This window comes from Rana temporaria, chromosome 3 (genome assembly GCF_905171775.1).
Source record: "Rana temporaria chromosome 3, aRanTem1.1, whole genome shotgun sequence".
In the NCBI taxonomy this organism is placed as follows: Eukaryota; Metazoa; Chordata; class Amphibia; order Anura; family Ranidae; genus Rana; species Rana temporaria.
The window spans coordinates 480,594,509-480,607,195 of NC_053491.1; the positions used below are offsets into that span (position 1 = coordinate 480,594,509).

The window sequence follows — 12,687 nt, forward strand, 5'->3', positions numbered from 1 at the left end:
AGATAAAGGAAACTAAGGAGAGGAGAGATAAAGGAAACTAAGGAGAGGAGAGAAAGAGAGAGGAAAAAGATTGACAGGAGAGGGCAGATAGTAAAGGAGGGGGAGAGAGAGATTGGAGAGGGTTAAAATGAGAGGATAGAGAGGAGAAAGAGAAAGTTGGGAGAGGGAGGGAAGGAGAGAGAGAGATAGGAGAAAAATAGAGACATGGAAAAGGGAAGAAAGAAGAGAGGATAGGGAGGAGAAAGAAGAAAGGGAGAGAGAGAGAGATGGGAGAGGGAGGGAAAGAGAGGGGGAGAGAGAGATGGGAGAGGGACGGAAAGGAGATAGATAGATGGGAGAGGGAGAAAAGGAGAGGAGAGAGGGAGATGGGAGAGGGAGGGAGGGAGGGAGGGACAGAAAGGAGAGAGAGAGAGAGAATAGAGAGGGAGAAAATGAGAGGAGAGAGAGGAAGTTGAGAAAGTGAGAGAGATGGGAGGGGGAGGAAAGGAGAGAGGATAGGGAGGAGAAAGGGAGAGGAGGGGACAGAGAGAGAGATGGGAGAGGGAGGGACAGAAAGGAGCGAGAGGTGGGAGAGGAGGGACAGAAAGGAGAGAAAGAGATGGGAGAGGGGGGACAGAAAGGAGCGAGAGGTGGGAGAGGAGGGACAGAAAGGAGAGAAAGAGATGGGAGAGGGAGGGACGGAAAAGAGAGAGAGAGATGGGAGAGGGGGGACAGAAAGGAGAGAGAGGGGGAGAGAGATGGGAGAGGGAGGGAGAGAGAGAGGGGAGAGAGAGAGAAAGAGATGGGAGAGGGAGGGACAGAAAGGAGAGAGAGATGGGAGAGGGGGCACAGAAAGGAGAGAGAGGTAGGGGAGGGGGAGAGAGATGGGAGAGGGAGGGAGGGACAGAAAGGAGAGAGAGAGATGGGAGAGGGGGAGAGAGATGGGAGAGAGAAAGAGAGATGAGAGAGAGATGCGAGAGGGAGGGAGAGAGAGAGAAAGAAATGGGAGAGGGAGGGACAGAAGGGAGAGAGATGGGAGAGGGGGGACAGAAAGGAGAGAGAGAGATGGAAAGGAGAGATGGGAGAGAGAAAGATGGGAGAGAGAAAGAGAGATGAGGGAGAGGAGAGAGAGATGGGAGAGGGAGGGACAGAAAGGAGAGAGAGGTAGGAGAGGGGGAGAGAGATGGGAGAGGGAGGGACAGAAAGGAGAGAGAGAGATGGGAAAGGGGAGAGAGAAAGAGATGGGAGAGAGAGAGAAAGAGATGGAAAGGAGAGAGAGATGGGAGAGAGAGGAGAGAGAGATGGGAGAGGGAGGGACAGAAAGGAGAGAGAGAGATGGGAGAGGGACGGAAAGGAGAGAGATAGATGGGAGAGGGAGAAAAGGAGAGGAGAGAGGGAGATGGGAGAGGGAGGGAGGGACAGAAAGGAGAGAGAGAGAGAGAATAGAGAGGGAGAAAATGAGAGGAGAGAGAGGAAGTTGAGAAAGTGAGAGAGATGGGAGGGGGAGGACAGGAGAGAGGATAGGGAGGAGAAAGGGAGAGGAGGGGGGGATAGAGAGATGGGGGACGGAGGGAGGGACAGAAAGCAGAGAGAGAGATGGGAGAGGGAGGGATGGAAAGGAGAGAGAGAGAAAGATGGGAGAGGGGGGAGAGAGAGAGATGGGAGAGATGAGAGAGATGGGAGAGGGAGGGAGAGAGAGAGAAAGAAATGGGAGAGGGAGGGACAGAAGGGAGAGAGAGAGATGGGAGAGATGAGAGAGATGGGAGAGGGAGGGAGAGAGAGAGAAAGAAATGGGAGAGGGAGGGACAGAAGGGAGAGAGAGAGATGGGAGAGGGGGGACAGAAGGGAGAGAGAGAGAGATGGGAGAGGGAGAAAAGGAGAGAGAAAGAGATGGGAGAGGGAGGGAGGGAGAGAGGGCAGGGAGGAGAAAGGGAAAGGAAAGGGGGGGTGGGATGGAGAGGGAAAGATAGGAGAGAGAGGAGAAAGAGAGAGACATGGAAGAGAAAAGAGAGTTTGGTCAGCGGGACTTTGAATGAGGCCAATCACCATGCGGAGTAAGCATATAAGGTATACAGTATTGCTTAATTAGGTTCCAACACAAAAGGGGGGAGTTGGTTGAGGACTTACAATGAGAGGTGCATAACAAAGAGCAGTCTTAGCAAAGAGCATTTTATTATGCCTTGTGATATAAAATAAGGCATACTGAATGACAAAAGTTGCATATACATGGTACAAATTACATATGCATAATAACAACACCATGGTACTTGGCATATCGTGGAGTAAGGACAAGTCCTGCACAACATGAACCACTGGAGGGGCTAGATAGTATAATGAGAATCTGGGAGTAAAACAGTATAAAAGAACATAAAATCATCTGTATGAACATCATGCATCTATGTATGCCCGACGCGTTTCGTTGGGATCTACCAACTCTTCAGGGGCAAATGCAATGGTGAAGTCAGCTGTATAGATGTGAGCACGGGACCAGAGCCGTTAAGATTGTCTGGCATGGGAGCTGAGGTAGGGACACGAGGACAAACGGGGAGCACTGTGGATTCCCCGATGTGTGCATGTGGAGGACATGGGGGCCGACACTTCTTATTGGATCACATGGAATTAAGGAACCAAGCATAAGTGAGAGCTTGCATATGAAGGTGTTGCCAGAGAGGGGGGAAAGAGATGGAATAGAGAGAGAGATGGGAGAGGGAGGGAAAGGAGAGAGAGAGAGATGGGAGAGGGAGGGAAAGGAGAGAGAGAGAGAGATGGGAGAGGGAGGGAAAGGAGAGAGAGAGAGAGATGGGAGAGGGAGGGAGGGAAAGGAGAGAGAGAGAGATGGGAGAGGGAGGGAGGGAAAGGAGAGAGAGAGAGATGGGAGAGGGAGGGAGGGAAAGGAGAGAGATGGGAGAGGGAGGGAAAGGAGAGAGAGAGAGAGATGGGAGAGGGAGGGAGGGAAAGGAGAGAGAGAGAGATGGGAGAGGGAGGGAGGGAAAGGAGAGAGAGAGAGATGGGAGAGGGAGGGAGGGAAAGGAGAGAGATGGGAGAGGGAGGGAAAGGAGAGAGAGAGAGAGATGGGAGAGGGAGGGAGGGAAAGGAGAGAGAGAGAGAGAGAGAGAGAGAGAGAGAGAGATGGGAGAGGGAGGGAGGGAGGGAAAGGAGAGAGAGAGAGATGGGAGAGGGAGGGAGGGAAAGGATAGAGAGAGATGGGAGAGGGAGGGAGGGAAAGGAGAGAGAGAGAGAGATGGGAGAGGGAGGGAGGGAAAGGAGAGAGAGAGATGGGAGAGGGAGGGAGGGAAAGGAGAGAGAGAGAGAGAGAGGTGGGAGAGGGAGGGAGGGAAAGGAGAGAGAGAGAGAGATGAGAGAGGGAGGGAGGGAAAGGAGAGAGAAAGATGGGAGAGGGAGGGAAAGGAGAGGGAGAGATGGGAGAGGGAGGGAGGGAAAGGAGAGGGAGAGATGGGAGAGGGAGGGAGGGAAAGGAGAGAGAGGGGGAGAGAGATGGGAGAGGGAGGGAGGGAGAGAGAGAGGAGAGAGAGAGAGAGAGAGAGAGAAAGAGATGGGAGAGGGAGGGACAGAATGGAGAGAGAGAGAGATGGGAGAGGGGGCACAGAAAGGAGAGAGAGGTAGGAGAGGGGGAGAGAGATGGGAGAGGGAGGGAGGGAGGGAAAGGAGAGAGAGAGATGGGAGAGGGAGGGAGGGAGGGAGGGAAAGGAGAGAAAGAGATGGGAGAGGGAGGGAAAGGAGAGAGAGAGAGAGAGATGGGAGAGGGAGGGAAAGGAGAGAGAGAGAGAGATGGGAGAGGGAGGGAGGGAGGGAAAGGAGAGAAAGAGATGGGAGAGGGAGGGAAAGGAGAGAGAGAGAGAGAGATGGGAGAGGGAGGGAGGGAGGGAAAGGAGAGAAAGAGATGGGAGAGGGAGGGAAAGGAGAGAGAGAGAGAGAGAGAGATGAGAGAGGGAGGGAGGGAAAGGAGAGAAAGAGATGGGAGAGGGAGGGAAAGGAGAGAGAGAGATGGGAGAGGGAGGGAAAGGAGAGAGAGAGAGATGGGAGAGAGAGGGAGGGAGGGAAAGGAGAGAAAGAAATGGGAGAGGGAGGGAGGGAAAGGAGAGAGAGAGATGGGAGAGGGAGGGAAAGGAGAGAGAGTGATGGGAGAGGGAGAAAGGGAGAGAGGGTAGGGAGAAGAAAGGGAAAGGAGAGGGGGGAGAGAGAGATGGGATGGGGAGGGAAAGATAGGAGAGAGAGGAGAAAGAGAGAGACATGGAAGAGGGTAGAAAGAGATGGAATAGGGGGGGAGGACTAGAGAGAGAGATGAAGAGATGGAAATGGGAGAGGAGCTCCCTGTGGACTGATAATGGTACAATGTATCAGATCTGCTCATTGAAAACTTTAATAAATTGGAGAAAGTGAAGGAAGGAGGGAAGGAGGGAAGGAGGGAGGGAGTGGAGAAGTGTGGCGGCTGTGAGTCAGGAGAAGAGTGTCAGATGAGGCAGAAAGGGGAAGGAGGGTGAGAAGAAGAATGTGACACCCAGAAAGGAGGGGTGAGATAGAGGGAAGGAATGGGAGGAGAGAGGGGGGGGGGCAGAAGGAAGGGGACAGACAGACAGCAGAGGCAGGACTTCCTGACAGGGGAGAGATGTCAACAGGCAGAGGAGAGGAGAGCGGAGGGCAGCGCAGCGCCCGGGGGGGAAGATGAAGGACGCAACGCGTATGAAGTGTCAGCTCACGGGACACACAAGTTTACTGAGAGGGGAGAGTGACGGCAGGGAGAATTAAGAGGGAGAGGCTGGAAGAGAAGAGCGATTCACACAACACTTCTCCCACCATCCGATCTTCAGCAGGTAAGTCCTTTTCTTGTGCTTTGCAGCGCTATGAGCACACAGGGGGTGCATGAAGTGTCAGCTCTGCGGCCCAGTCTATATATGGAGACAGAAGGGTGCCGGGGGGCCGTGTCAGGAGACACACGGGGTGATAGATCATTCCTCCTGACAGGTGACATGTGTGCGCATGCTGCTACATGAGAGCCAACACTACACACTCATCACTTCCTATAGAGACATGTCTGGGGGGGGCCCAACTCTGATACCCCCCCAGCAATAGAAGAGCGCCCCGCACAGGCGGGAGAAGGAAGTGCGGGAGGGGGGTGCTTGTAGGAGATTCATAAACTACACCGAGTACACTGATATATTATTATACCTACTACTCTCTACCTACTACTCTATACCAGGGCCGTCTTAATAGCATCATGGGCCCCTGGGCAAAGTAATGCTCTGGGGCCCCTACAACGATGACAGTGCAGGTAAACTGACATTAGGTAGGTAGGAGGCAGACTGCCTCCCCTTGGCATCTATCACTCTCAGTGCCACCATGGGGCCCCCAATTTCGGGGCAGTGTGGGCTCAAGGGCCAGCTGCTTTGGGGAAAGTGCAGGGGACCTCCATGCAGCTGGGGCCCTGGGGCAGTGCCCAGGTGTGCCCTCTCATTAAGAAATCCCTGCTCTATACCTACTACTCCAATCTACTACTCTCTACCTACTACTCTGTACCTACTACTCCAATCTACTACTCTCTACCTACTACTCCAATCTACTACTCTCTACCTACTACTCCAATCTACTACTCTCTACCTACTACTCTCTACCTACTACTCCAATCTACTACTCTCTACCTACTACTCTCTACCTACTACTCCAATCTACTACTCTCTACCTACTACTCCAATCTACTACTCTCTACCTACTACTCCAATCTACTACTCTGTACCTACTACTCCGTACCTACTACTCTCTACCTACTACTCCAATCTACTACTCTGTACCTACCCCTATACTAACCGCCCCAATTTACTAGACTGCACCTACACCAATATACTAAAGTACCCCTACACCAACTACCCCAATATACCACATTACCCATACAACAATATACTACAGTACCCCACACCAACTACCCCAATATACTATAGTACCCCCACACCAACTACCCGAATATACCACATTACCCATACAACAATATACTACAGTATCCCACACCAACTACCCCAATATACTATAGTACTCCTACACCAACTACCCCAATATACCAACTACCCCAATACACCAACTACCCCAATATACTACAGTACTCCCTACACCAACTACCCCAATATACTACAGTATTCCTACACCAACTACCCCAATATACCAACTACCCCAATACACCAACTACCCCAATATACTACAGTATTCCCTACACCAACTACCCCAATATACTACAGTACTCCTACACCAACTATTCCAATATACTACAGTATTCCTACACCAACTACCCCAATATACTACAGTACTCCTACACCAACTATTCCAATATACTACAGTATTCCTACACCAACTACCCCTATATACTACAGTACTCCCTACACCAACTACCACAATATACCAACTACCCCAATATACTACAGTATTCCTACACCAACTACCCCAATATACCAACTACCCCAATACACCAACTACCCCAATATACTACAGTATTCCCTACACCAACTACCCCAATATACTACAGTACTCCCTACACCAACTATTCCAATATACTACAGTATTCCTACACCAACTACCCCAATATACTACAGTACTCCCTACACCAACTACCACAATATACCAACTACCCCAATAAACTACAGTACCCCTGCACCAACTACCCCAATATACTATAGTACTCCTAGACCAACTACCCCAATATACTACAGTACTCCCTACACCAACTACCCCAATATACTACAGTACCCCTGTACCAACTACCTCAATATACTACAGTACTCCTACACCAACTACCCCAATATACTACAGTACTCCCTACACCAAATATCCCAATATACTACAGCACCCCTAGACCAACTACCCCAATATACTACAGTACCCCTACACCAACTATCCCAATATACTACAGTACCCCTGCACCAACTATCCCAATATACTACAGTACCCCTACACCAACTATCCCAATATACTACAGTACCCCCACACCAACTATCCCAATATACAACAGTACCCCCACACCAACTATCCCAATATACTACAGTACCCCTGCACCAACTATCCCAATATACTACAGTACCCCTACACCAACTACCCCAATATACTACAGTACCCCTGTACCAACTACCTCAATATACTACAGTACTCCTACACCAACTACCCCAATATACTACAGTACTCCCTACACCAAATATCCCAATATACTACAGCACCCCTAGACCAACTACCCCAATATACTACAGTACCCCTGCACCAACTACCCCAATATACTACAGTACCCCCACACCAACTATCCCAATATACTACAGTACCCCTGCACCAACTATCCCAATATACTACAGTACCCCTACACCAACTATCCCAATATACTACAGTACCCCCACACCAACTATCCCAATATACAACAGTACCCCTACACCAACTATCCCAATATACTACAGTACCCCTACACCAACTATCCCAATATACTACAGTACCCCTGCACCAACTACCCCAATATACTACAGTACCCCCACACCAACTACCCCAATATACTACAGTACCCCTACACCAACTATCCCAATATACTACAGTACCCCTACACCAACTATCCCAATATACTACAGTACCCCTACACCAACTATCCCAATATACTACAGCACCCCTAGACCAACTATCCCAATATACTACAGTACCCCTACACCAACTATCCCAATATACTACAGCACCCCCACACCAACTACCCCAATATACTACAGTACCCCTACACCAACTATCCCAATATACTACAGTACCCCTACACCAACTATCCCAATATACTACAGTACCCCTACACCAACTATCCCAATATACTACAGCACCCCTAGACCAACTATCCCAATATACTACAGTACCCCTACACCAACTATCCCAATATACTATAGCACCCTAGACCAACTACCCCAATATACTACAGTACCCCTACACCAACTATCCCAATATACTACAGTACCCCTACACCAACTACCCCAATATACTATATACTAAATTCAAAGTGTCAGCCAATGCACCATTGAAACCTATAGGTGACCTCACCGCTTCAGACTTTATTAGCCATTGGCGCAACGTTCATTCATCTCCCCTGCAGCTGCCCCTGGCTGACACAGGGGATCACATGACTAGACCGGAGCAGACTGAAAATAGGTAAGTATATACATCTTTTTCTGCACAGGTTAGTTAGTATAGGTGTTAGGAGGGGGGAGGGGACAGTCTGGAGGGGTGCCCTGGCCCTGCCTGGGAAGTGGCCCATCTGTGTGATGTAGACAACCTATTACAGTATGACTGATATTTACAAAGAAAACAGAGTGTTTACATTGCAAACAAAATTACAGTTTCCCAGTTGCTTCATTCTGTTTGCAAACAAACAGCCTGGGTTTCCATTCATTTATACCAGATCACTGTCCTAGATAAGGGTCTGGTATAGATTTTAAGGGGGAGCCCCAAGTAACAATCAATAAAAAAAAGGAATATGGTCGCCCCAAACATCAAAAGCAGAGCCTTATCTGAACATGCAGCCTCCTGGTAGGCAAGGGAGGAAGGAGGAGGAATATGTGGTTCTCCTGAACCATATCAGGCCACACGACTTCAACATTGGGCCACATGCCCTCAACATGTTAATGAGGACAAGGACCTCTTCCCCAAATCCCTGGCCCAATGGTTATGGGGGTCTCCTGGCAAAGAAACTTGTCTCCATGTTGATGAGGACAATGGCCTCCTCCCCACGACCCTGGTTTAGTGTTTATGGGGGTCTGATGGCAGGGGGCTTAACGGATCCATATTTGAGCATGCAGCCTCCTGGCAGGCCAAGGGGGAAAGGGGGGGTGGAATGCACAGTTCATCTCTCCTGGATCCTACCAGGCCACATATCCACCAAAAATCAAAACCAGACCCTTATCTGAACATGCAGCCTCCTGGTAGGCAAGGGAGGAAGGAGGAGGAATATGTGGTTTCTCCATTCAGACCCATATCAGGCCACATGCCTTCAACATTAGGCCACATGTCCTCAACATGTTGATGATGTGGACAAGGACCTCTTCACCAAAACCCTGGCCCAATGGTTATGGGGATCCCCTGGCAAAGCAATGTGTCTCTATGTTGATGAGGACAAGGGCCTCCTCCCCACAACCCTGGTTCAGTTGTTATGGGGGTCTGCAGGCAGGGGGCATACCGGATCCTTTTCCGAGCATTCCGCCTCCTGGCAGGGCAGGTAGGAAAGGGGGGCATATGTGGTCCCTCCCTTCTGAACCATACCAGGCCACATGCCTTTAGCATGGGGCCACATGCCCTCAACATGTTGATAAGGACAAGGGCCTCTTTCCCAGTGGCCTAGTGGTTATAGGGGGCCCCTGGCAAAGAAACTTGTCTCCATGTTGATAAAAAACAAGGGTCTCTTTCCCACAACCATGCTCCACTGTTTATGGGGTTCTGTAGGAAAGGGGATTAGTGGATAGTTATCCAAGCATGCAGCCGCCTGGGAGGCCACAGAGGAAAAGGGGGGCGGGTGGTGTGCGGTCCCTCCTTCCTGAACCATACCAGGCCACATGCCTTCAGAATGGGGCCACATGCCCTCAACATGCTGATGGGGACAAGGGTCTCTTCCCCACAACCCTGGCCCAGTTGTTATGGGGGTCTGCAGACAGGGGGTTTGTGGCAATCTGGAAGCCTCTTTAAAGATAGAACAAAAGGCAGTGGGCTTACCGGACCCTTATCCGAGCATTTAGCCTCCTGGTAGGCCAGGAAGGAAAGGTGGGGGATGTGCGGTGCTTCCTCCTCAACCATATAAGGCCACAAGTTCTCAACATGGGGCTACACGCCCTTAACATGGGGCTACATGCCCTCAACATGATGATGAGGACACGGGCCTCTTCCCACAACCATGGCCCAGTTGTTATGGGGTTTTGCAGGCAGGGGGCTTACCAGACCCTTATCTGAGCATGCAGACTCCCTGCAGGCCAGAGAGGAAAGGTGGGGAATGTGCAGTCCCTTCCTCCTCAACCATATAAGGCCACAAGTCCTCAACATGGGGCTACATGCCCTCAACATGATGATGAGGACACGGGCCTCTTCCCACAACCATGGCCCAGTTTTTATGGGGTTTTGCAGGCAGGGGGCTTACCAGACCCTTATCTGAGCATGCAGACTCCCTGCAGGCCAGAGAGGAAAGGGGGGGGGGGGGTGTGTGGTCCCTCTCTCCTGAATCATACCAGGCCACATGCCCTCAACATGTTAATGAGGCCCAGTTGTTATGGGGGTCTGCAGACAGGGGGTTTATGGCAATCTGGAAGCCCCTTTAACAATAAGTAGACACCCAGATAACACCCCCATGTGAATCGGTAATGGGTACATAGTATGCCCGAACAACCAAGGTTCAGTCCAAACTTGTTAATGAGGACCAAGGGCCTCTTCCCCACAACCCTGGCTTACATATTCAGTAAGCTCAACCCTAACACTGACTACACCAATATACTACACTACATCTACACCAACTACCCTATTACGCTATGCTATGCCTACACCAAAATCTCCAATATACTATACTACACCTACACTGTCCACTACAATGTACAAAATTATAACTACACCAACTAGTTTAATCTACACAGCACCAGCACGGGTTACTCCGGTATACTACACCTACACCAATTCCCCCAATATAGAACAAAACTAAGACAACTACAATGTATACTACACTGCACCTACTACACCAGGGTTTTTCAACCAGGGTTCCATGCAACCCTTGGGTTCCTCCAGAGGTTTTTAGGGGTTCCTTGAGCAATTATTGCCTCTCAGATAAGTTCCCACTGACACCATTGATTTTTGTGGCTATTTGTAAGGAGGTAATTTCTTCCCAATGACCACAAGTGTAAGGAGACTTCTTAACACTGCCCATCACACTAATGTATCATGAGTTGTAGATATAGGGCCAGATTCAGGTAGGAGAGCGGATCTTTATATTGGCGTAACGTATGTCATTTACGTTACGCCGCCGCTAGTTTTTCAGGCAAGTGCTTTATTCACAAAGCACTTGCCTGTAAAGTTGAGGCGGCGTAGCGTAAATCACCCGGCGGATTTCAAATTCGGCGGGTAGGGGGCGTGTATCATTTAAATCAAGCGCGTTCCCCGCGCCGAACGAACTGCGCATGCGCCGGCCGCGACTGAATCCCAGTGCGCATGCTCCAAATGACGTCGGCAAATCGTCATGCTTTCGACGTGAACGTAAATTACGTCCAGCCGTATTCGCGAACGACTTACGCAAACGACGTAAAAAATTCAAAACTTGGCGCGGGAACGACGGCCATACTTAACATTAGCTACGCCCCATATAGCAGGGGTAACTATACGCCGGAAAAAGCAGAACGCAAACGACGTAAAAAAAAGCGCCAGGCGGTCGTTCGTTTCTGAATCGGCGTAAATACTAATTTGCGTATTCCTCGCGTAAAAATACGGAAGCGCCACCTAGCGGCCAGCCTGAAATTGCAACATAAGACACTTACACCTGTCGGATTTTAGGAATATCTATGCGTAACTGATTCTCTGAATCAGGCGCATAGATACGACCGACCACACTCAGAGATACGACGGCGTATCAGGAGATACGACGGCGTATCAGGAGATACAACGGCGTATCAGGAGATACGCCGTCGTATCTCTTTTCTGAATCCGGGCCATAGTGGGCTAGATTCAGAGAGAATTTACTCAGACGTATCTATAGATACGCCACGTAAATTCAAATCTGTATTCAGAAAGCAAGATACGCCGACATTAGCCTAAGATCCGACTGGCGTAAGTCTCTTACACCATCGTATCTTAGGGTGCATATTTACGCTGGCCGCTAGGTGGCGCTTCCGTCGTTTTCGGCGTAGAATATGCAAATGACCTAGATACGCCGATTCACAAATTTACGTACGCCCGGCGCAATTTTTTTAACATAGTTTACGTTAGGCTTTTTCGACGTAAGGTTGCTCCTGCTATTAGGAGGCGCACGCAATGTTAAGTATGGCCGTCGTTCCCGCGTCGAAATTTGAATTTTTTTACGTCGTTTGCGTAAGTCGTTAGCGAATAAGGGCTGGGCGTAATTTACGTTCACGTCGAAACCAATGACGTCCTTGCGGCGTACTTTGGAGCAATGCACACTGGGAAATTCCACGGACGGGAAAAAACGTCAATCACGTCGGGTCACCAAGAATTAACATAAAACACGCCCCCTCATCCACATTTGAATTACGCGCGCTTACGCCCGCTCCGTTCACGCTACGCCGCCGTAACTTAGAAGGCAAGTGCTTTGTGAATACAGCACTTGCCTCTCTAACTTACGGCGGCGTAGCGTAAATACGTTACGCTGCGCCGCCGTAACTATGCGCGCCCCTACCTGAATCTAGCCCAGTAATTCTAGCAGGCCAGGGGTTCTCTGAGACCGGAAAGTCATTTTAACCACTTCCCGACCTCCTCATGTACATATACGTCAGCAGAATGGCACAGACAGGCACATGTACGTACCTGTACGTCCTCTGCTAGACGTGGGTGGGGGGTCCGATCGGGACCCCCCCGGTACATGCGGAGGTCGGGTCCGCTCGGGGAGCGATCCGGGACGACGGCGCGGCTATTTGTTTTTAGCCGCGCCGTCGCGATCGCTCCCCGGAGCTGAAGAACGGGGAGAGCCGTATGTAAACACGGCTTCCCCGTGCTTCA

General features: G+C 50.3%; 1 protein-coding gene across 1 annotated transcript in view; it reads left to right on the plus strand.

Moving 5' to 3' along the window:
- Positions 1 to 4,556: 4,556 nt before the first annotated feature.
- TSC22D4 (TSC22 domain family member 4) overlaps positions 4,557 to 12,687 on the plus strand; it is a 32,735-nt gene continuing 24,604 nt past the window's right edge. Inside the window, exon 1 of the mRNA XM_040346996.1 lies at positions 4,557 to 4,811. The gene's annotated coding sequence lies outside the window, so the exon portion shown is untranslated. The remainder of the gene's footprint in view (positions 4,812 to 12,687) is intronic.